The 24,488-nt window shown below is 47.6% G+C and overlaps 1 protein-coding gene across 1 annotated transcript in view; it reads right to left on the minus strand.

The window, feature by feature from the left end:
• Positions 1 to 24,488, minus strand: part of Pitpnm3 (PITPNM family member 3) — a 106,200-nt gene that overhangs the window by 77,650 nt on the left and 4,062 nt on the right.

Genomic DNA, 24,488 nt, shown 5'->3' on the forward strand with positions numbered 1-24,488 from the left:
GTGAATAACCTCACGATGAAACTAAAAAAACTGGAGAAACAAGAAATGACTGAATCTAAAACGACTAGGAGGGGAGAGATCACAAAGATTAAAGAAGAGATAAATCTGATTGAAAATAGAAAGACCGTTCAACAAATAAATAAGACAAAAAGCTGGTTCTTTGAGAAAATAAACAAAATTGACAGACCCCTAGCAAGACTTACAAAAAAAAGAAGAGAAGAGATTCATATTCGTAAAATCAGGGACTCCACAGGAAAAATTACAACAAGTACACACGATATTCAAACAATCATAAGGAGCTATTTCCAGAACCTCTACTCACTAAAAAACAATAATTTTACAGAAATGTATCAATTTTTAGAGAAGTAGAAACTGCCCAAACTGAACCAAGAAGAAATAAATCAACTAAATAAACCAATAACTTACAGTGAGATACAGGAGGTAATCAAGAACCTCCCAACAAAGAAAAGCCCAGGCCCAGATGGATTCACCAACGAATTCTACAAAACCTTTAGTGAGGAGCTAATTCCAATACTCCTCAAACTCTTCTGGGAAATAGAAACAAAGGGAGAAATCCCACACTCATTCTACGAAGCTAATATCATACTCATTCCCAAACCAGGCAAAGACCCAACAAAAAAAGAGAACTACAGACCAATATCACTAATGAACACAGACACAAAGCTCCTCAATAAAATATTAGCTAACAGGATCCAGAAACTGATCAAGAAAATCATACATCATGACCAAGTAGGCATCATCCCTCAGTCACAAGAATGGTTCAACATCTGTAAATCAATCAACATAATTCACCACATAAACAGATCTAAAATAAAGAATTACATTGTTATCTCAGTCGATGCCCAAAAAGCCTTTGACAAAATACAACATCCATACCTATTAAAAGCTTTGGAGAGAACAGGAATAGATGGAACATTCCTCAAAACAATAAAAGCCATATACAACAGACCAACTGCTAATATCATATTAAATGGAGAGAAACTTAAATCATTCCCCCTAAATTCAGGAACAAGACAAGGATGCCCACTCTCCCCACTTCTTTTCCTTCTCAACATAGTGCTGGAATCCCTAGCCATAGCAATAAGGCAAGAGGAGGACATCAAAGGGATCCACATCGGCAAGGAAGAAATCAAGTTATCCCTATTCGCAGACGACATGATCTTATATCTGAAGGACCCAAAAAACTCAGTACCCAAACTCCTACACCTAATAAACCAATTTGGCAAAGTAGCAGGATACAAAATCAATCCACAAAAGTCAGCAGCTTTTCTGTACACCAGCAATAGACAAACAGAAAAGGAAATTATGGAAACAATTCCATTTACAGTAGCCAAAAAAAGAATAAAGTACCTAGGGATCAACTTAACTAAGGACGTGACGGACCTATTTAATGAAAACTACAAAAATCTAATAAGGGAAATCAAAAAAGACACAAGGAGATGGAAAGACCTCCCATGCTCATGGGTAGGCAGAATCAATATAGTGAAAATGGCCATATTGCCCAAATTGTTATACAAATTCAATGCAATACCTATCAAAATCCCAGCCACATTCTTCACTGAAATAGAGAAACCAATCCATAAATTCATATGGAACAGCAAAAAACCTAGAATAGCCAAAGCAATTCTAGGCAAAAAAAAAAAAAAAGAAAAAAAGCAGTGCAGGAGGTATCACAATACCAGACTTCAAGCTCTACTACAAGGCCATCACAACAAAAACAGCATGGTATTGGTATAAAAACAGACCGGAAGACCAATGGATTAGAATTGAAGACCCAGAAATAAAACCGCACTCTTACAGACAACTGATATTCGACAAAGGAGCTAAAGACATACAATGGAATAAACATAGCCTCTTCAACTACTGGTGCTGGGAGAACTGGGCAGCCATATGCAGAAAACTCAAAGTAGACCCAAGCCTATTACCATGCACCAAGATCAACTCAAAATGGATCAAGGACCTCAATATCAGACCTGAATCCTTGAAACTACTGAAGGACAGAATAGGAAAGACGCTAGAACTTATAGGCACAGGAAGGAACTTCCTGAATAGAGTCCCAGGGGCACAACAAATAGGGGAAAGACTCGACAAATGGGACTACTACAAATTAAAAAGTTTCTGCACAGCTAAGGACATAGCCACCAAACTAGAAAGACAGCCAACCATATGGGAAAGGATATTTACCAGCACAGCAACAGACAAAGGCCTGATATCTGTCATCTACAGAAAACTCAAAAAACTAAGCCCCTCCAAGCCCAATAAACCTATTAGGAAATGGGCAAAGGAGCTAAAGAGAGACTTCACAAGAGAAGATATAAAAATGGCAAAGAAACACATGAGGAAATGCTCAACATCCTTGTAAAGGAAATGCAAATAAAAACAACCCTGAGATACCACCTCACCCCAGTTAGAATGGCCTATACTCTGAACTCAGGAAACAACAAATGCTGGAGGGGCTGTGGGGAAAGAGGAACCCTTCTCCACTGTTGGTGGGAGTGCAAATTAGTATAACCACTTTGGAGAACAGTATGGAGGTTTCTCAAAAAGCTCAATATAGACCTACCCCATGACCCAGCCATACCACTCCTAGGCATCTATCCTAAACAGCAAAACCCAAGATATCAAAAAGACATTTGTACTTCCATGTTTATCGTGGCACAATTCACAATAGCTAAAATATGGAAACAACCCAGATGCCCCTCCACAGACGAATGGATCCAAAAAAATATGGTACTTATACACAATGGAATACTACATAGAGATTAGGAATGGTGAAATATTGTTATTCGCAGGGAAATGGTCAGAACTTGAACAAATAATGTTGAACGAGACAAGCCTAGAACACAGAAAACAAAGGGGCATGAGCTCCCTGATATATGGCTGTTAAGAAAGGGAGAAGGAGAGACAGTAGAGACCAAGTCTGTGAATACTGTATATGTTCTTGATACATTGTATATTGTATATATGTCTACCTGACCTAGAGAATGGATAGAAAAACAGGACGTAAGATATCACAAGAAATGTACACACTGCCCTACTATGTAACTGTACCCTTTTCGCACAACACCTTGTTAAAAAAAAATGTGTTCAATTAATAAACAAATAAAAAGAAAAAAAAACTGGTGTCAGAAGCTAGGCACTGGGAGCTCTCAACTGTAAATCTAACTACTCAGGAGGCTGAGGTCTGGGGATCTCAGTTTGAAGCCAGCCCAGGCAGGTAAAGTACAGAGACTCTTATATCCAATTAAACACACACAAGAAAAACAGGTGCCAGTGGCTCACATCTGCAATCCTAGCTACTCAGGAGGCTGAGATTTGAGGATCATGGTTTGAAGACAGCCAGGCAGGAAAGTTTATGAGATTCTTATCTCCAATTAACTACCAAAAAGAAGAGCCAAAAGTGGAGCTGTGGCTCTAGTGACAGAGTGATACCTTTGTGCAGAAAAATCTCAGACTTGGAGCTATGGCTCAAGTGGTAAAGCATTAGCCTTGAGCGAAATTGCTCAGAGACAGTGCCTGGGCCCTGAGTTCAAGCCCCAGGACCAAAACAAAACAAAACAAATGGTATTAGAGCAAGCCAAGAGACATCATATCTACCAGCATAAGCTAAATTGCACTACATTAACAACTTGTCTGGGCTGCTTGGAGCAAGTAGCTCACTTCTCACCACACATGGGTGAGAAGGGGTTTTGTGCACTGTGGTCACTCAACAGAGCCACCTTCTCCAAACAAGACTTGAAGGGCTGCTGAGGCAAGGAGATGAGCACAGTGTAATGCCTAGTCTCCTCAAAAATGACACACGCCTGCTCATATCTCATTGGCCAAAGCAAGTCACATGGCCAAACCCAGCTTCCAGAGGGTGGAAGAAGCAATCCAGACACTATAATAACCACACACAGCCTGTGTGGGCAAAGCAGAACTCAGCTTCCAGTAGAGAGTGGGGGTGGGGGGCGGGGAAAGACCAGAACCAAGAAAAAGAGGACCTAAATCTGAACTCTGTTAATCTGTCATCAGCAACTTGCAAAGCCATTCTGTTTCCATCCTAAGCCTCAGTTTCCCGTCTATAAAATGATGATAACCATCAATGCTCTGCTGGCAGAATCAGAAATTCTGTTGGCTCAGTGTATGGTTGTCAGGAGGCTCAGAAATGTCAGCTGCTATTATCATCAATGTCCACAAAGACTAAGGCACAGGCATCTCTAGCGCAGGCAGAAACAGGACATCAGAGAACATCACTTCGTGTCCTGAACTCTTCCCCAAACTCCACCTGAACCTGGGCCCAGGGAAAGGAAGCCCTGGCCCCAGCTCAGTCAGGAGCCCAGCCCATTCTCTGATCTCTCTACTGGCATTAGAGCTCACACAGGTCCAGCAAGTGCCTGGACCTCTGCAGGCCCCCTGCATGCATGGAGTATGGGGACTTCAGGTGGATGGAGATCTGATAATACACTGCCAAATTTTACCAACCTTTAAAAAATAACTCACACGAATGCTCCCTAAAGTATTCTATGACATAGATGGGGAAGGAATATTACCAAACTCACTCTGTGAAGCCAGTATTACTCTGATACCAAAATCAAACAAGAAAACACACACACACACACACACACGACCAATTTCTCTGATGAACAAGGATTCAAGGATCCTTGACAAAATATTTACAAATGGGATTCAAAAACATATTAAGGGGCTGGGGATATGGCCTAGTGGCAAGAGAGCTTGCCTTGTATACATGAGGCCCTGGGTTCGATTCCCCAGCACCACATATACAGAAAACGGCCAGAAGTGGTGCTGTGGCTCAAGTGGCAGAGTGCTAGCCTTGAGCAAGAAGAAGCCAGGGACAGTGCTCAGGCCCTGAGTCCAAGGCCCAGGACTGGCCAAAAAAAAAAAAAAAAACATATTAAGAGGTGGGTGCTTGTGGCTCTTGCCTGTCATCCTACCTACTCAAAAGACTAAGATACCCAGATTGTAGCCCAAATTCCACTTGGGCAGAAAACTCCACGGCACAGATCTCCAATTAAGCAGCTAAAAGCTGGAAGTGGAGCTCTAGCTCAAGTATCAACACCAAAAAAAAAAAAAAAAAAAAAACACCACCGAGATCAAGTTGGTTCCATTCCAGTTATGCAAGGATGGTTCAACATGCACAAATCAACAAACATAATGAAGCATATATATATATATATATATATATATATATATATATTCATACATGGGGAAAAACAGAAACCATTTCTTTGAAAGTCAGGAATAAGAGAAGATTGTCCACTATACCCAATTTATGCAATATAATGCTTCAATTCTTAGCCTAAACAATAAGGCAAAACAAAGATATAATGGAATATGATAGTAAGGGAGGAAGTCAAACTATCACTATTTGCAGATAATCTAATTCTGTACTTAAAAGATAATTGAAACCCGATCAAAAACTCCCAGAGCTAACAGACTCTTTTGGTAAAGTAACAGTATGCAAAACCAACAAATAAAAATCAATGTCTTTGGCCTGGGAATATGGTCTAGTGGTAAAAGTGCTCGCCTCATATACACGAAGCCCTGGGTTTGATTCCTTATCACCACATATATAGAAAAAGCTGGAAGTGGTGCTGTGGCTCAAGTGATAGAGTGCTAGCCTTGAGCAAAAAGAAACCAGGGACAGTGCTCAGGCCCTGAGTTCAAGCCCCAGGACTGACAAAAAACAAAACAAAACAAAAATCAACGGCTTTATCATAAACCAAGATATGATAAGGACACCTGCACATCCATGTTCACCACTGCACTATTAACAATAGCCAAGATATGGAAACAACCAGATGCCCCACAACAGATGAGTGGATCCAAAAAATGTGGTACCTACACGTAATGGAATTTTACACAGCCATTAGAAGGAATAAAATAATGTCATGTGCAGGGAAATGGATAGAACTAGAACAAATCATGTTTAATGAGGTAAGCCAAAATCAGAGAGACAAACGGTACATGTTCTCCCTGATAGGCAGAAGTTAGATCTAAAACACAATAAGACATGAAAAAATAAACAAAATTCTAGATGTTCATATAGAGAGACATGGTGCAATACCCAAGCACCAAAGTGCCTCTTCTTATGTATATAAAATAATACACATACTGAAATGTACTTCAAAGATATGGAAACAATGGAATTTTTTCTTAATTTGTTTTTCCTTTTTCTGAATATTCTGTATTCTTTCCCTTATATACAGTGTATTCATGTGCACATCTGTAGGAGGGTGAAGGAGGGCACAGAATCAGAGGGAAAAAGGTGAAAAGTGCAGCAGTGGAGCACACTGGACATTGATGAAAGTGAACTATGCAACTCAAGGGTGGAGATGGGAGGTAAGTAATGGGAGAGAATGAGGGAACAGATGATACTATGCAAAAGGAAATGTACGTAATATCTGTTGTATATAAAGGTAACCCTGCTGTATATCACCTCTAAAACAACAATAAAGTAAATTAGAAAACAACTAATGAAATTTTTATATATACACAACAAACAGACTGAGAAAAATATTAGGAAAACAATTCCATTTATGATACTCTCAAAACTGAATTAAAGGGGATGGGAATGTGGCTTAGTGCTTGCCTTGCATGTATGAAGCCCTGGGTTCGATTCCTCTGCACCACATAAACAGAAAAGGCCAGAATTGGCACTGTGACTCAAGTGGTAGAGTGCTAACCATGAGCAAAAAGAAGCCAGGGACAGGGCTAAGGCCCTAAGTCCAAACCCCAGGACTGGAAACAACAACAACAACCACAAAAACTGAATCAAATGACTAAGAATAAGCTTAACTCAGAAAGTAAAAGACTTCTATAGTAGAAACTACAAAATATTGAAGATACAAAGACCTCCCATGTTCATGGATTGGCAGAATTAATATTGTAAAAATGGCCAGCATGCCAAAAGCAATCCACAGAGCCAATGCAATTTCCATCAAAAGCCTAATGTCACTGTTCATAGAAATTAAGAAAAAAAAAAAAAAAGAATCCTGAATTCATATGAAAACACAAAAGACCCCAGATAGGAAAAATAGAAAAATTCTGGATGTATCACAATACTGAACTTCAAATTGTACTGAAGAATCATTGTAACAAAAAACCAGCATGGTTCAGGCACAAAAGCAGACGTAAAGATCAATGGAACAGAACAGAAAAGTTAAAAATAATCCCACATGGCTGCAACCATCTGATTTTTGACCAAAGAGCCAAAAATATACACTGGAGAAAAAATCTCTTCAACCAATGGTGCTGGGAAAACTGGATATCCACATGTAGAAGACTTCACTCCATCCTCTCCCTCACCATGTATAAAAAGCAACTACAAATGGGCCAATGATCTTAATGTAACACCTGAAGCTTTGAAATTGCTGCAGAAAAATCTAGAGAGAACCCTTGTCAATATAAACCTAGGGGACACTTTTCTGTTTAGGACTCACAGTGCCCAGAAAAGAAGGGCAAGAATGGATAAGTGAGAGTGTGTTGAAGGATAAAGATTTTGCACAGAAAAGGAAATGCTGGGGCTGGGGATATAGCCTAGTGGCAAGAGTGCCTGCCTCAGATACACGAGGCCCTAGGTTCGATTCCCCAGCACCACATATACAGAAAACGGCCAGAAGCGGCGCTGTGGCTCAAGTGGCAGAGTGCTAGCCTTGAGCGGGAAGAAGCCAGGGACAGTGCTCAGGCCCTGAGTCCAAGGCCCAGGACTGGCCAAAAAAAAAAAAAAAGGAAATGCTTTCCAGAGCCAGCAGGCAACCTACAGAACCAGAGGACGTCATTGCAAGCTAATAATCAGCCAAAGAGTGAGCACCCAGAACCTAAGAAGAGCTCGGAAACTTAAACAGCAAAAGAACAAACAACCTCATTAATAAATGGGCAAATGAATTGGACAATTCTCAGAAGAAGTACAAATGGCTAACAGCTAGATGAAGAATTATTCAACTCCTTAGCCATTAGGGAAATGCAAATCAAGAAAACACTGAGATTCTATCTCAGCTCAGTCAGAGCAGCAATCCATCATCAAGAGAACAAACAAACAGGAGAGGAGGTGGAGAGGAGACTTTTTGTGTGGGATCCTTATACACTGTGGTTGTGATGCAAATCAGTGTCCCACTATGGGGACTAAGGGGGTTTCTCAAAAAACTAAAAGTAGGCTCACTGCCAGAGTTACACCACACCTGGGCATAGACCCGAAAGGATGTGTCAGCACGCAATAGGGAACTCACACACTCATGAACACTGCAGCCCAGTTCACACGCCAGGAACCGGCCCAGGCCCCCAGCCACCAATGAGTGGATAAAGAGCATGGGCCACGTGTTCAACCACAAAGAAAAAGAATGCAATTTCATCTTCTTCAGGAAGATGGGTGGGTCTGGAGATCGTCATGGTGAGTGAGATGGGCAAAGCTCAAAAAGCAAACTATTGCATGTCCTCAATCATCTGTGGAATATAGACCTAAACAGATGACAAGGACAAGAAAGGATAATAATAATAGTAGGACGCGAATGTAAGAGGAGGATATCTGGCAGGGGAGCCAGGGGGGAGGGGAGAGGAGGACAGTTCCTCCACACAGCTTGGATTACAGATACATGCCACCATACACAGCTACCTGTTGAGATACAGTCTTGCTAACTTTTTGCATGGGCTGGATTTGAACTATAATCTTCCCAATCTCCACCTCTTGAGTGGATGAGCCTCAGGCATGAGCCACCATGCTCTATCCTCTTTTAATCTTATTTTTTTCAAGTGGGGGAGGCAGCACCAGGGTTTAAGCTCAAGGCCATACACTTGCCACTCAGATACTCTATCACTTGAGCCATGCCACCATTCCTTTTGCTCCAGTCTTTTTCAAATAGGGTCTTACTTTTTGCCTATCATTTAGTTGGACCAGTATCCTCCTAACTATGCCTCTCATGTAGCTAGAATTATAGGCATATACTACTGACCCTGGCTTATTGCTTGAGATGAGGTCTACCCAAATGTTTTGTTTGGGATGGCCTCAAATTTCAGTCTTCCTGCTCTCTAACTCCTTATTAGCTGGGATTATAAGTGTGCTCTACCATGTCTAGGCTTGGCCTCAGGGCAGTACTAAGGTAAGGTCTTACACTTACTCCATTTGCTTGTTTGGCTGATGTTCTGATACTTGAGCCACACTTTTAGCCTAGCTTTTTGCTGATTATTTTGTAGATGAAGTCTAAGAGATATTTCAAAGCTAGTCTTTCCAAACTAGCTTTGAGCTATGATCCTCCAGATCTCAGCCTCCTGAGTAGCTAGGATTACAGGCATGAGTTACAAGTGCCTAGCTCATCTCTCTTAAAGATCCCACCACTTTTGTAACCCAAGACCAATACCCACTTTCCCCCACTATATGCTGTAGACTAAAGCCCATTATCCTCCATCTTCTGTCTGCCTCCCTCCTCCCTCCCATGCACCCACCCCCCCCAAAAAAACACCCCATCCTGGGAGTCAGAAAGCCAAGTGGCTCCTATTGCTTGGTTCAGAACCTCTGTAAAATTAACCAGGCAATCCTTCCAACATGCTCTATTGTGTCCAATCCTTACACCCTCCTTTCCCATATCCCTCCTAATTCCTTTCTTTTCAATCTTTGACCTAAACGATGCCTTCTTTACGATCCCCATATACCCCACCTCTAGGCCCCTTTTTGCCTTTACCTAGGAAGACCTAGACACCCTCCAGGCCCAGCAGCTAACCTGGACCATGCTTCTCTAAGGGTTCGGTGACAGCCCCCATTATTTTGGCCAAGCCCTGCAAAAGGATTTAGCCTCATTAGATCTCTCCCCCAGCCTCCTCCTTCAATATGTAGATGACCTTCTCAGCAGCTCTTCTGCCAACCTAAACCTCAAACTCTCTACTCTCCTTCTTAACTCCTGGGGTTATAGGGCCTCCAGAGACAAAGCCCAGATGTGCCAAAGACCAGTTACATATTTGGGACTAACCATCTCAAAACAGGGATGAACTATACCTTCCCATAAGGTTCAAGAGCGCCTCAACTATCCCCTCTCCCCCCACCTCAATCCAAGCAAGGTCTCTTAGTCTCCTTGGCCTCTTTAACTTCTTCTACATCTGGATCCCCAACTTTTCCCTTATAGCCCAACCTCTGTACACAGCCAATAAGGGATCTCTAGATGAGCCCTTTCTGTCTCCCCAATCTCTCTCAGCTCCTATCCATCAACTTAAGCTCTCTGTCCAAGGCTTCTACCCTCTCCCTCCCCGACCTTAACAAACCCTTCTTTCTATTTTTACATACAAAGGACAGACATTAACTATTCTCTGTGGAAAGAGAGGAGACACTTTCAGACCCCTAGCATACCTATCAAGACAACTAGGTACGGTGATAAAGGAGTGGCCCCATTGTTTCCAGGTTCCAGCAGCTGTGGCACTCATAGTCCCAGAGCCCCAAAAATTTCCCTCCACAGCCCTTTCCCATTCTCACCTCCCACTCTCTTAAGGACCTCCTGAGTCACAATGGCTTTCTCTCCTGACCCCCATCTTGAATCTAGACTCTTCATGCCTTTTTCCTTGACCCTATCCTATTCTTTGGACAAACTCCCCGTCTAAACACTGCTACCCTCTTGTCCACCTCAGCCCAAGAACTAGAGCCTCCACTACATTCCTGCTCTAAAACCCTAGGTCTCTCTAAACCCATTCTCCCACATCTCAGACCTGCCTATCCCTGGGGCCCCTGATTGGTTTATTGATGCTGGCAGCTCTTGTAGATGCTCCCCCTATACAGCAGGATATGCCACTATTCAAGGTAATCTGGAGGAACCCAGCCATCCTGTACACATAGAAGTAAAATCTTTGCCCCTCCATACCACCTCACAGTAGGCTGAGCTGGTCAGCCTAACACATGCCTTCTACAACGCTGCCGGTCGGCAAGATAACATCGATATTGACTCAAGATATGCATATAACATCATTCATTCCAACATCCTAATTTGGAGGGAGAGATGATTTTTAACTCTAAAAGGATCCCCTATTATTAATGCCACCCTTATCCAGGGCCTCCTCAATTTTGCACTGCTCCCTGAGTAGGCAGCCATTATTCATATATATATGGAGAATGAGCATGTTGGTAAAGAGCTCAGGCTCTGTGGTTTTTAAAAACAAAACCAGATTCAAACTCAGACCCTGCCTCTCAGAAGCTCTATGAGGTCCAGTGAGTTGCTTCACCTCTGTGACTCAGTTTCCTCATGTAGCATGGGAAGATATCCCACAGCTCATTGCAAGTATTAAAGAAAACGCACAAAAATGCTCAAACAATACCCACCATAGAGTAAGTTTTGCAAAATAATGATTATAGAAATATATTCATTAAAATATTAAAGTACCTGGGAGAGAGCCAGGCAACAGTGGCTCACATATGTAACCCTAACTTCTCAGGAAGCTGAGATCTGAGGATCACAATTCAAAGCCAGACTGGGCAGGAAAGTACAGGAGACTCAATCTCCAATTAACCACCAAAAAGCTAGGAGCTGAGCTGTGGCTCAAATGGTAGAGCACCAGCCTTGAGTGAAAAATCTAGGGGACAGCACCCAGGCCATGAGTTCAAGCCCCAGTCCTGGTACATTCATGCATGCACTCACACACGCACACACATACATCTGGGAAAGTGCACACCAAATGGCCAATAAAGATTGTCCATAAAGGACTGGGAATGTGGCTTAGTGGTAGACTGCTAGCCTAGCATGTATGAAGCCTTGAGTTTGATTCCTCAGCACCACATACACAGAAAAAGCTGGAAATGGTGCTGTGGCTCAAGTAGTAGAGTACTAGCATTAAGCAAAAGAAGCTTAGGAACAGTGCCCAGGCCCTGAGTTCAAGACCAGGGACTGGCAAAAAATAAAAAATATTGTCCATAGAGAGTAGAATTTGGTAACAGTAGGCAGTAAAACTCAGGTTTTTATCCCACATATGTAATTATATGTAACAATATTTTTTCTTATTTTATTATACTTTTTGTTAGTTTCTTACTTGGGTGAGATGCACCTGTTTTCCTGCTAACACCTTTGAGAATGGGTCACTGGGGCATGTGATGAGCTCCTGGGTACTGCCGGTTCTTTCTCAGTGGAAACAGAGTGCATCTTGCGGTCAATCACATCTTCAGTAGAAACCAGGAAAAGCAGCATACATACAGGTGCCTCTTCTCTAGGACAGAAGCCTCAGCTGCCAAGCACATAGTCCCTGTCTCTTGTCTGGGTTCCCTACCTCAGTTTCCCAATCTGTACAATAAGAAACAAAACACTCCCTTATGAAAATGTTCGACTCTGATGTTTGAGATGTCCATATGGCACACTGTAGGTGTCTATCAGCAAGTAGGGGGGAGCAGGCAGGCCCCCCAACACCCCCCACCCCCCGCATGCCAGCCAGGGCACAGTACTGCAGCCCGGCTCACCACACCCACTGCTCTGCCTGACACCTGCACCTTTCCCTGTCCTGAGCCCCAACCCCTGAGCAGAACCAGCCCAGGAGGGGAAAGCTAGCCCAGGGAAACGGCCCTCTCTGGCTGTCGTTTCCACCTGCCCACCACAAATCTTCACACACACACCTAGCCGTGTGCCACAATCCAGAACCAAGGAAGAACGTATTTTAAGATATAGGAAGGGCAGAAGTGAGTTGGTGGAGTGCCTCAAGTGGTAGAGCACCCGCCTGGCAATCACAAAGCCCTGAATTCAACCCACCCCTCACCAAAAAAAAAAAAAAAAAAAAAAAGCAAGAAAAAGGAAGAAGCCACAGGGAGCAACAACATGAAGTCAGTCCCCTCGAGGTGCAAAAGCTGGGTCTCCTCAGCACTCAACAGAGGACCCAACAAAGCTTCTGATCTCCCCACTGGGATGGTCAGTATGACAGGCTCAATAATTTCTGACCCTGGAGCCCTGAATTTCCCTCAAGGGAACCAGTAATGCAGCACAATGTGTCTCTACCACAGCTCTGGGCCACTTCCAAGGGCACATGGAGGAGTCAGAGCTAGGTCAAGCTGCCGCCCATGCAGCAGGACTGCAGGACTGAGTGGCTCAGGGCCACACACGGGGTCCGTGGCAGGTGCCACACACTGGCAGTGAGCAATCCAAATTTGAAACTTACCAGATATGCTCTTTCCCCAAAAGATATATAGGCACAAATGAAATATATGTGGAGATGTCTGTGATTCAAAAATATAGTCATGCCATGTGCTGGTAGCTCATGCCTGTCATCCTAGCTAACCCGGGAGGCTGGTATCTGAGAATCACAGTTCAAAGTCAGCCCAGGCAGGGAAGCCTATGAGACTACGATGCCCAATTAACCACCAAAAAGCCAGAAGTGGAACTGTGGCTCAAGTGGATGAGCGCCAACCCTGAGGGAAAAAGCTAAGGGACAGTGCCCACATCCGGAGTTCAAGCCCCATGACTGGCATGCACAAGCACACAGACACACAGCTATTAGAGATTCTGCATTAGTACTATTTTAATATATTAAAACACAGATGTCCTGTGCTGTCCAAATCTACTTCTAAGAGGTAAGATCTTAGATGTCAAGGAGAGCTACATCAGCCTATTCAGTGCTGAATTTGGAATGGTAAAAAGCAAGACTTTACAAAAAGGCTGGGAAAGGAGGGAGGGAGGGAGGGAGGGAGGGAGAGAGAGAGAGAGGAAAGAGGAGAGAGATAGGACAAAGTTATGGATTTTGCTGCAGGTTTATTGAAATCTATGTGGTTCTTGAGTTAAATAACAAGGGATCACAAGAGGCACCTGTATACAGTGGCGTTCACACAAGAACAAAGGCCTGGATGGATGTGCCACGTCTGCCACTCCCCACCCTCACATCATCCAGCCTGAGCAGCCCTTTATCCTTGCCAGCATGCATATGCGTGGGCCAGCCTTTGTGGGGTGGGGAGTGGGGTGCTGGGGCCCTGGTGGGAATCCCCAGGGCAGGGCAGGAAGTGCTGGGGCAGAGGACAGGGCTGCAGGGAACCTGCCCAGCTCCCTTCCCTTTGAGGGAGTAAGTTCTCCCAGCTGGAGGCGGCAGAGCAAAGGGGCTGTTGGGCATCATGGGAAATGGCTCGGGCTCAGGCCCCAGCCAGCTCCATGCTGAGCATTGGAAGGGCCCGGTGGAGCTTTCATCCAGCTAGGCTCATGTACTGCAGAGGGACTGGGATGAAGTGCACGCCACACAAGCAATCCAGCAGTGCCAAGTGTAAGTTCTAAAGAGCGGAGCCCTTCTCTCCCTCCACCTCACCTGCCACCACCACCTCTTCCTGTGAATGTCTGACAACGTAATAGTAATGGCAGCCTGCAGACTGGACAGGTGGGGGGGGGGCAGCCGTGCACTGAGGGGAGGTGATGAGAGTGCCTCACTCATGGGAGAGCACTGGTCAGCTGGGCTAGTACTGATGCTGGGCCAACTCTGGTCTTCTCTCCCCAAGAACCCTTTGCCCAACACCAGGCATGAGCCACTGGAAGCTGAGGTCTGAGGATCACGGTTCAAGGCCAGCCTGAGCAGGAAAGTCCACAAAACTCTTATTTCCAATTAGCCACCATAAAGCCAGAAGTGGAGCTGTTGTTCAAGTGGTAGCATGGTAGACTTGAGTGAAAATGCTGAAGAACCATGCCCAGGCCTAAGTCCAAACTGTATCACCACCCAGAAAAAAAGAGGCTGTCAACTGGTTTGGGGATGGGAGGTGGCCCTGCCGTCCCCCACATTCTCCAATTTGCTGATGTTCAGCACACAGAAAAGGAAAAGAGCAAGGGACAGACTCTGCCAGTAGGGCTGAACAGTGGCTGTGGATAACGTATCAGGTGAGCTGAGGTGAACAGTGAGAAAGCTGTGTGCAGGTGTCTGTGCCTGTTCACACTGCAAGCATGGATGAGCAGCAGGTGCATCCCAGAAGCAGAGCCCTGGATGCAGGAACTATACAGCACATGTGTGTGGGCTTGGGATGCCCAAGGGGCAGAAAGAACCCCACATGACAGGAGTGTGTCATCCACAAGAATGAAGCAGTGGGTAACCTCGGGGGACAGCTTGGAACAGGCAAGTTTTGAGGTTCTTTCCCCATCCTTCGAGAAATGGGAGTACTGGGAAGTGGATGGAACGGAAACAAATCACGCAAAGTGAGGTAAGCCAAGCTCAGAGAGATACATGGCGCGTTTACTCTCATATGTGGAGTTTAGATCCAAAATACAACGGACAGGAAAACGTCTACAGAACTCAAGGCATCTGCACGCACACACCGTTAGACTGCAAGAGGACGCCCTGACACAGGGGCCTGAGGGCGTAACTCCTCTAAACATTTGAAATGCTGTTCATCAAAATCAATCCCGGGAAATGTGTTTTTGGTGGTGGTAGTGGTGCTAGCATTGTTATTTTGGGTTTGGGGTGAGGTTTTTTGGGGACTTTTATGGGAGGCAAAGGAGAGCACAGAAAGGAAGGGAGGAAGCATGAACAAACGCATTCATGGTATTCAGTATATGCTATGTGGAAAATGAACTATGCAACTTGTGGGCAGGGATGGGAGGGGAAAACGGGGGGAAAGAGAAGGAAGGGGAGACATTGTCCAAGAAAGAATTGTACTCATGGGGGCTGGGAATATGGCCTAGTGGCAAGAAGCCCTGGGTTCAATTCCCCAGCACCACATATATAGAAAATGGCCAGAAGTGGCGCTGTGGCTCAAGTGGTAGAGCGCTAGCCTTGAGCAAAAAGAAGCCAGGGACAGTACTCAGGCCCTGAGTCCAGTCCCCAGGACTGGCAAAAAAAAAAAAAAAAAAAAAAAAAAGAATTGTATTCAGTACCTGACTTGTGAAATGGTCACCCCTCTGTACAACACCCAAATAAGAACAATAAAGTTATATTTTAAAAAATAAAAATAGAGGGCTGGGGATATGGCCTAATGGCAAGAGTGCCTGCCTCGTATACATGAGGCCCTGGGTTCGATTCCCCAGCAACACATATACAGAAAACGGCCAGAAGTGGCGCTGTGGCTTAAGTGGCAGAGTGATAGCTTTGAGCAAAAAGAAGCCAGGGACAGTGCTCAGGCCCTGAGTCCATGCCCCAAGACTGGCCAAAATAAATAAATAAATAAATAAATATAGAAAAATGGGGACACAGCTGCCCACGCAGGCCATCAAGTCTCCCAGAGATTGGGTGACATGAGAGGCAGGCAAAGACCCCACGATGCTCAGAGTCCAGGCAGGTAGACTCACGGTCCCCAGTCACGAGGGCAGCAGTCCCACAGCCCAGCCACAGTCCCTACCCTATGCCTCACCAAGAAGTGTTTAACAAACCAGTGAATAGGTAACAAAGCCCCACTGAGAGTGGAAAGGGTACCAGCCAGCCTGCCAGCTGCTTCCCCAATCTTATCTGAAATCATCCCAGCTAAGCCCAGGAGAGGGAGAAATAAACTTCCATCCACCACAAAGAAAGCAGGCTTAGTAGACACAGGACTTGAACAAAGAACCGCCTTACTCCAGGGTCTGTGCTCAGAGCTTCCTGCTGCGCTGCTGTGTGAGAGTTCAGCAAAGGCCATTCTCTGGCTCTTCCTCTCTTGGTCCACCTGCTGCTGTCCAGCTGGGTATGGGGTCAGCAGTGGGTCTCTCTAGATCCTCCTGGGGGCCTCTGTTCTTATGCTGAGAGCTTCCAGTTCTAGAACCATCTGCCCACTAGACCTACAGATTAGACTCTTACATCTGTGAGTAAAGCTGAAAATGTATACATTCCTGTGTACAAGAGTCTGGTGTGACAGGCATCTGTCACTGGGTCTATGTGGCCATGAGTGTTTGTCTGTGTGTGTGTGTGTGTGTGTGTGTGTGTGTGTGCCTGTCAGTCTCCCTGTCTGTCTGCCTGTCTGTCTACATTTTCTTAGGAATGTGGGCCTCCCCATCCCACCATACTCCCTTCCTAAGACAATTCCTATGGCACGTGAACCGTGCATACCACCTCGCAGCTACAGGAGCAGAGAGCACGGCACTGGCCTTGGGCTTTTCATAGCATGGCCTCAGCACCAGCACTCAGCTGTGGTCCCGTGCCAGTTAAGCTCTGTGAGTGCTTGGGCCCAGTCTCCGGGGGCAATCCAGACACCCACACAATCACCAGGCCCACGGGAGGAACCAGTGTCTAGGAACATGGCCAGTTGCACCATCCTCATCTTCTCTGGCCACGGTGGCCTGATGCCAGCCCAGCCCTATCTGACACTGCCTCTGAAACCACCCAGTGGTGGCCAATGCTATCCCATGAAGAACAGAGGGAGAGGGAGGCAAGTGCAGCCTCGAAGCCTCTGGAGGGGTGCCCCATCCACATGCACACAAGTGCACACACACTCATGCACATGCACACAACAATGGCAGGTTCTACAAGCAAGCACTTGCGTTTAATGCCTATGCATTAAACAGTGATCGGATCTCAGGATCCCCCAGGCAGCAGGTACTCTGTGCCACGTGGGGGACTGGAGCCCACATAGCCATTTCACCGCTCACTTCTGCTCCAGGACCCCAGGACCGGAGGCAGAGTGGAGTTGCACAGGCCTGAGGAGGCTCTGGATGATTCTCCAAGCCTGATGTTCCTGTGCCCTGCCACCACTCCTCCCCCCAGAAGCCATACTCCCATGCTTCCTGGCCTGGCTCTAATCTCATCCCGAGTGCTTACCAATGAGTGTTGCCTCAGTTCTGCCCTCTGCACCATGGGGTAATGAATGTGTAGGATTGCAATGCAGGGAAATGAATACTGGAAGAAAATCTCCATGGGTGCTGCCAAAGTGCTGTTAAGTAAAATAGTCATGAGCAACCATGGCCTTCCTCTCCCTCCTCCATACATGGGGGCTTCCAAGAGTGGACCCCTCTCCTCTCAGTCCTGTCACAAGGGCCCCTTACCACTCAGCCCACTCTTCCCTCTATCCAAGCCCCATGGGGCTGCCTTTTATCTGCCCCCACCCCCGAAGCCTTGAGCTGCTCAAGCATCTGTTCTCTCCCAGCCTCCCCATCCAACCAGTCTAAACTTCCCTCAATGCTGTCACTGAAGGACCTTGTAAAGTTGCCCTTCTTTTTAATTATGCTAGTTCTGGGCCTTGAACACTGGGCCTTGGCTCTTGCTTGGCTTTTTCACTCAGAGTTGGCACTCTGCCACTTGAGCCACATCTCTACTTCTGGCTTTTTGCTGGTTAATTGGGGACAAGTGTCACAGACTTTGCTGCCCCAGCTGCCTTCAAACCTTGATCCTTGGATCTCAGCCTCCTGGGAAGCTAAGATTGCAGGCATGAGCCACTGATACACTTCCTTTTCTTTCTGCCCAGGTATTTTCTCAGACCTTTCATCTTCCTCGCCTGCCCCAGGTGGCTGATGCCACCTCTGCATGGGTCACAGCTCCCCTGGGAGCCGGCTCACCTCTGCCTGGTCCACCAGGCTGTCAGTTCTCTCTGGGTAGACACCTGAAAGGAGCTTTGCTGAGCCCATAGCCTCTCTGGGCTCAGACATGGGTAGAAACAGCTCTTGGTCAGCTCAGAGCAGTCCAGTGCAGGGAAGATCTCAGCAAGCTGCTCTCAGAGGAGCAGCCCATAGAACATGACCTCCGGGCCTCCTCTCTGGGGCAGGGTGAGTGGAGGAACAAACAGTGTAAAGTCAACCAACCCATGCCTAGCCCTGAAGGGACCATCTAGAAAGGGATGGGAGGCCTGGAGAAGATGCTTTCAGAAAAAGGCATTATTGAAGGAAACCAGTGGCAGTTGGGGATTCGTTGCTATAGAAACAGTCCTAACTATCTCCTAAAATGTGAGATGTACCACTGATGAGCTATGTGCTGGGCTGCTTCAGGGCACTGCCAGGAGCCCAGGAAGGCAGGGCCTGACTGCTGAGGTACCCAGCCTCTGGAGGGCCCCCAAAGGAATCAACTTCAGAGGCAACAGGGTCCATCAGTCTATGAGCTATGCATTCAAGGACTGAGGCTGTGATTCCAAGTTGCAGAATTATCCTGACAGCAATTCAGGTCCTGCTTGAGATCAGACATGGTCTTGACTTTAACCCCAGCCTGAATCTCAAGCTCAATCGTGAATGAATGGAGTTACATCCCTGGCCACAAATCAGCCATAACCCTTGTCACCAACCAAACCAGGCCCAGATCCCAGGTCCAGCTGCACAGAGAATTTAGACCCAGGCACAGACCAAGTGCCAAGTCTAGCCAGCCACAGTGCCAAACTCTGGCCACAGCATGGTCTCTAGCACAGTCTTTGGGTCACATCGGATAACTTAGAGGATATTTTCACAGGTTGTGCACCATCATGTATATTGCTAGGGGTTTCATGGCCTTTGGTTCCTGTGCGTTCACACAGCCAGCTAGGCCAGGGAAGAACTGCTGACATCCCTGTTTCAGACCTGCCACCATCTCGCCTTTTCCTAGGGAGATAGGGTCTGCATGCATGGGGCACAGAGATTCGAATTTGGGGATCTGGTCAGAGCCCAGTTAGCCGTGGCAGTTGCTTTGGGAAAGATGTGCTTTTTGAAGACCTGCTGGTATCTCATAAATATGCCATTTAAATACACACTAATTACCTTATTTAGGAGATAATTAGTGATTAATAGCTTTGGCTATCTAAGTTCCTAACGGTTCTGGATTCTTTGGAACAACTTTCTCCAAAGCCCAAATGTCCCCACTGTGTCCCACCAGACTCTTTCTGTGGAAGAAGGCTCTCCCCTCACCCCTAAAGGTAGTGTCCCCCAGCACCTGCCACCCAGCCCCTGACAGGCTCTGCCATCTGTGGGCTCCTGGGGCCACCTGGGGAAGCCCAGAAGACTGGAAAGAGAAAGTCAGCCCCTCCCATCACAGCAGGACACCCCCCCCCCCCCCCCCCCGCCACCCCAAAGGGGCAGAGACACAAGGCTCCAGATCCAGGCAGCAAACTACAGAGCCAGCAGGCAGTGTGGAAACAAAGGCTCTTCCTTGGAGGATGCTGCGGTCCCTGCTGAGATTATGCCCCCAGTGAGACAGCATCAAAGGCTGCCACCAGCCTGCAGCAACCATAAGCATGAGTAGCTCACCCACTCCAGGCCCCAGCGAGGGACAATGTGACCCAATGTGGGCAATTCCTCCCACCTGCCACTCCAGGAATGCCCAAGGTAGTCTCTGACTCCAGCTCCCATCTGATGCTAAATCACAGAGCTAGGAATCTCCAGCAGAGCCCTAGAAGGGGGCTGGATAATGGTCTCATCACTGCCCCAGATTATACTATTCAAGAAGCAAACAAAAAAACAGCAAGGGATAAACACTCCCCCCTCCCCATACCAGGCCCAAATGGGAAGGCTCAAAATAGCTCCTTTTGCCACCAGGGACAACTCCAACTTTGAGTTGCTTGGCTGGGACTGCCCTCATTGGGGCGGGGGTGGGGGGGTGTAGAAAATAGTAGAAGCCACCAGGGCCATAACAGAGTCAAAGGGAGAACTCTAATAAAGAAGGGGAGGGAGCAATTAGAACAATCTAGAAAAGGGGAAAGATGCCTGAGTGGCAGATAGATAGCCGGAGATGCTTGGAATCTTAAAGGAGACTCCTACAAAGAGCTCCCATCCTTCAGCCCGGAGCCCCCATGTGCTCCATCACAAAGCCTAAAGCCTGCACAACCAAGTCTGTCCTGAAGGAAGTCAGGAGTGCAAGTGCAGGACGTGACGTGTTCTGCAAACACCCAGAGCCAAGCAAACAGAGCAGCAGTGGCAGACGCTCACGGCTCGCTCGGAAGAGGCCTCTCAGATCCACCAGCACGCCGCACCCCTCCCAGAAGAGCCCAGTGTGTTTCTATTTTTGCTTTCAACCCTTGTTTGGCATCCCCAGCTAACAGACGGCTACTTCCCCTCCCTCCAGAATAGCAGGTCATCTGGGAAGTGGAGCACCTCCTCACTAGCCTCTCCTATCCCAGGTTTGTGGGGAAACAGGCTGGGAGAGAGGGAGAGAGACCTAGAGACAGGGGGCTTCCTCCTGCCCACAGACTCTCTTGCCAGGACGGAGCTTTGAGTGCACCCACACTGTGTGGGACTCCAGTCACAGAATCCCACCAGGCCACACTACCCCCAAACTCAACCTTGACCATGGCCACACAGGTTCTCAGCCTGACACCCCCACCCCACCCCACCCATCATGGTCCTGTGCACAAATACAGCCCTGGGAAGCCTTAAGGAAGTGGCTCCCTGCCTGAGCTTTCCCCCACCCTCCCCACCCCCCCACTAAAACCCAGCTCTCATCCAGAGCCAAGGGAGAGGACCCCTGCCCATCCTCCCCACACAAGTGTGGACCCCGTGGGGTGTGGCAGTACCCGCACAGCTGTGCAGGCCTCCTCAAGGGCGCGGGACCCTGGAGGTGGCATTTACCTCCAGAGTGACTCACTGAGGCTCCTATTAGTTTGCGAAAGGGGGTGCAATTTAGCATTTTCTTCTCTCTCCTTAGAAAACAAGAATTTTAAAAGAGAAGGAATAGAGAGATTGGAGGGAGTGGGTGGGGAGCTCAGATCTCATTTGATTTCCCAACTCATTTATTATGCATTCCCTCCTCCCCACTCCCACCCTCAGCCCTTCCCCTGGGGGCACTGGCCACCCCCTTGCACAAGGCTCCAGGCTGAAGATCTGGGGAACAAGCTGAGACCCAGGACCCCTGGAAGGAACAGGCTGACCATATCCAAGTCCTCAGATCTTCACTGACCTACTGCTTAACTCCCCGACCCCACCCCATGTGTTTTAGGGAAGACCCAAGAGGCCAGGAAAGGCCCCACTGTGCGCAGAGGGAGAGCCCAAGAGAGACAAAACAGGTCTGAGCTGTATAGAACTTATAGCATACCTGAACTTTGCCCCTTCCCTCTCCCCTCCCCACACCCCCAAGCTCTTCTTCCTCTTTCCCATTTTCAGATTCAAAAAGTAAGACCCAAAGTAGGACAGGTCACGATCAGCTAGGGCTAGAGTGAAGCCTCTGTTTATCAGATAGTCTAACTCCTAGGAATGCTGATAGCAAGAGTAAGAGATCTGTAATGGCTCATTCTAGCTCTGCCTTCCAGTGTGCACCATATTAGAACTAGACATTTAACGCTTCTGGGATGTTTTCTCACCCACAAAACAGAAAGGACAACTGGCCCTACCTCATATGGATGCTATCAGAGTAAGGAAGTATGTTGAGGGCTTCCAGTTTGAGACTGAGTCCTGAAGGAAGGAGGTTCAAAGCTAGCCAGAGCAGAAAAGTCTCCAAGACTCCATCTCCAAAATAGCCAGCCAAAATAGTAATAATAATAGGCTGGAAGCCAGGAGCTGGTGGCTCATGCCTATAATCCTAGCTACTCAGGAGGCTGAGATCTGAGGATCATGGTTCAAAGCCAGCCTGGGCAGGAAAGTCCACGAGATTCCCATCTCCAATTATCTAGCAAAAAAAGTCCAGAATGAAACTATGGCTCACGTGATGGAGTGCTAGTCTTGAGAGAAAAGGCTCAGGGACAGTGCCCAGGCCCTGAGTTCAAGCCCAAGGATGAGCACACACGCGCGCACACACACACACACACACACACGCACGCGCGACAAAAGCCAGGCTAGAGGTATGGCTCAAGTGGTACAGCTCTAGCCAAGAGCAAAGAAGGGGCCAGAGTATGAGGCCCTGAGTCCAAGCCCTGGTGCTGGCAGCTTGTCCCAGGTGCTAACCCCAGACTCTGAGCCCCCTCCCCACACCCAGAATCTCATAGGATCTCAGGCAGCTGGATGTGACTAGGAAGTCTCCCATTGCCCAACCTGTCTCTCTGACCTTGACCTCAGAGGATGACCACCCTTTGCCTTACTGGGCATGCTCTCCCAACAAGCACCTTGACATATCCAAGCACAACTACCTCGGTATGTTCAGCCATGTGTACATGAGAAAATCTCACCCCCTTCCAGACCAGCAGACTCGGGTAAGGCCCCAGCCAGCAGCTGGCAGGGATGTCTGGCCATGTCCTCACATTCCATATCCCACTTCCTTCCTAGCAGTAGGGCACTTGCAAACACAGGCCACATCATGAGGGCCTGGGACCCAGCACAGGGGAACCAAGCCACGTGCAGGGATGGGGGCTTCCCTGGGCTGGGTCACTCTTGCTCACACAGTGATACCACAGCCAGAACTGCAATGCTGAAAGGGACTTACACTAGGCCTTCTGGGATCTGCCACGGTGGCAGGCCTTTCCCCAGGACCTGTGTGTTCACAAGAGATGGGGAGTGCTGCCCTATCCCCAGCATTCCCTGATCAAAGTGAGCAGAATCCGGGAAGAGTTCCTGGAGGCAGCTTTAGGAAAGAGCGTGGGTTGAGACCCAATGTGTGCATTCCCATGCAGAAGGCAATGTCCTTCTGAGAGACACAGAAAGCTAGCCATGTCTCTTGGCCTAGGAGTTTCTCAATGACAACACCAGCATCACCCCATGTTCCAAGAGTCCTAGCTGTGGTTCCTGCTCTGTGCCCTGGACAGGCTCTAGGGAGCCACCTCGAGGGGCCTGATAAGAACTGATAAAGGATGGGGTGGGAAGCTGGCTCAACAGAGCAAGGAACCCAAGGCCTGGGCTTCCTGTGACCTGAGCCAACACGGGGGCATCCGCATCGGTGTCCCATTGTGAATGAGAGCTCTGAATATGCCTGTCTGGACTCTGTAGGGTCCCTGTTTCACAGATGGGTTTTGGCGCACTCCGGCTGCCGGCTCCTCCCCTCAGAGCAGAGGCCCACACCTGGGAGTTGAGTAAACTGGTTCCTCCGGCTGCAAGGGCCAGCCCGACAATGTCTCCACAAACATTCCAGGCCCAGCCCCAGAGTGCCCCCCAGCCCTCTTGGCTGCCTGCTCTGCCTGCTCTATTCCTCCTTAGCCTGGAGACTAGGCCCGCACTCCACTGTCCTGGGTTAACTGATACTGTGGCCCACTTGCTGCCGGCCGGCCCACCAGGGTGCAGAGGGAGGGGCACAAGGAGGTACTGAGGAAGGGAGGGGCAGCTGCTGGCAGCAACCAGAACAAACCCTTCCCAACAAAGGCAGCTTTGCCTGGCTGGCGGCCCTCCAGCCTCCGAGGAGGCCTCGGGGGCAGGGAGAGGCTCTGAAGAAACAGCCAGCCCTGGCTCCCTCTCTTCTGGCCTCCCGGCGCTGAGGCACTGCTCTCCTCCATAGGTGACTCTAGGAACTCACCACACAGCCAGATTACTTCACTCTAGGCATTTTCTGTCTGTCCCATGGCAGCCCCTGGCCACTTAGAAGTTTTCTCCTTCCTGCCTACCAGCCCTCATTCGAGCCTGGTTCTTCCTATCTTTCCGTCCAGATTCTGCTAGCCTTCAACACCCATCTCCTAGTGAAAGCCCGCCAGCCTTCACTCTTGCCTGCCTGCCTGCCTGCCTGTTGGCGAGGGTACAGAGCAAGGGTCAAAGGAAGTTCTGTACTGTGAATTACCATTTCCTTTACAAAGAGTCCACACTAGGTGACAGTGGTATTCTGTAATCCTAGCTACTCAGGAGGCT

This window comes from Perognathus longimembris, chromosome 17 (genome assembly GCF_023159225.1).
Source record: "Perognathus longimembris pacificus isolate PPM17 chromosome 17, ASM2315922v1, whole genome shotgun sequence".
NCBI lineage: Eukaryota > Metazoa > Chordata > Mammalia > Rodentia > Heteromyidae > Perognathus > Perognathus longimembris.